The sequence below is a fragment of the Pseudonaja textilis genome, chromosome 2 (genome assembly GCF_049901715.1).
Source record: "Pseudonaja textilis isolate UNSWEBS1 chromosome 2, rPseTex1.2, whole genome shotgun sequence".
Classification (NCBI taxonomy): domain Eukaryota; kingdom Metazoa; phylum Chordata; class Lepidosauria; order Squamata; family Elapidae; genus Pseudonaja; species Pseudonaja textilis.
In genome coordinates this window covers 34,412,620-34,414,089 of record NC_141991.1, presented here as the reverse complement: position 1 = coordinate 34,414,089, position 1,470 = coordinate 34,412,620, and positions in this window count along the sequence as shown.

The following is a 1,470-nucleotide window of genomic DNA, read 5'->3' as shown; positions in this document are numbered from 1 at the left end:
GGAACGAGAGTAGGAACGAAGCATTCAGGCCGATGCCTAGCGTATGCATTTCTATCGCGTACTCGCACTCGTAATCGTATCATCACGTACAATTTTTACAAAAAAGTATAGCATACTGCTGGAAAACCAGTTTATTCCTACTTTATTATTTTATGCATTTATCACGTATAAAAAGTGTACCTGCTTTGTATATGCCACCCCCCTACTTTTTGGACTTGAAAATTTTGGAAAAAAGGGGTGGCTTATACATGGGGAAATACGGTAGTTATAACTTAATGTGTTACCTTAAAACTAAAATAAGAGATAAAACAACACTGAATCCTAACCACAAAAAGCTTAAAAGGGGTTAAAAAAACAGGTTAAAAATTATTTACAAACTTAGTGCTAATTGTGCACAAACCTGAATAAGGATGGACAAATACAAGCAGTCAATATCTGACACACCACCAAAAGAAGGGAATTCCCTGAGACACAACTGAATAGAGAACGAAGTATCAGTGTGGTGTTTCTTTTAAAAAAGCCCCTACACCCCCCAAAATGACACCTCTTCTGTAGAAAACAGATCAATGGTAATGCTAAAAGATTATACAGTAGTTCTTGTTTAGTGATTGCAATTGGGACCAGCAACTTGATCTTTAAGCAAAACAATTTCTATTGGGAGGGGGCATATGTAACTATGACTGCTTACAATGCTTACAACGTTAGTTCAGCTTTTCTGTTTACAGCATCAGAAAATCAGAAAAAAACCAGGTGACCCCAAACAAGTTTCTGGAACTTGACCCACAAGATGTTAGGTAAAAGATCAAATCTTATTGCTTTTTCCCCATTCCACTGGCTTTTGAAATGCTCACACTGTAGATTGTAGAGAATATTGATTATAGAGAATATTGGTGTTTCATATTTACATTCATTGGAGATGAAGGGATCGCAAGAGAGTAAGGCAAGCACAAAAAACATGGAATGAACTGGCATGAGCTGTTTGCCATAAGCTACTTAGGAGCAAACAAAAGCCTTCAGTGGGAAACTGATTAGAGTCTTGTCAGTGACAAGCAGCAGCCCCAAAAGATTCTAATTAAGATTACAGAATGAATCTATTAACCTGAAATTAGCAATTTTTAGACACACATGCACTATGAAGAAAAGCACCTTAGGAAGAGATAGCTTTAGGCAATCTTTCAGCTGGGGAGGCGAGGGGAATGGGCCAGATAATACACACTAACTTATAATAGCAAATGAATACACTGAAATTGAGTTGCTGCAAAGGTTATAAATGCAGTCTTGATCCCAAAATTACTTTTTACCTAAGTGCAAATAGTGGCTGTCAAAGCAGTTGCTAAACAAGGGCTACGGGCACATGGACTATTCAAAGTAATTTAGTCTGTTGCCTTTATTTGAGCTTTTACAGTTCATAAAACCCATTGCTTACACTATAGGGCAATCGTGTTAAAATAAACATGTCAAAAGATCACA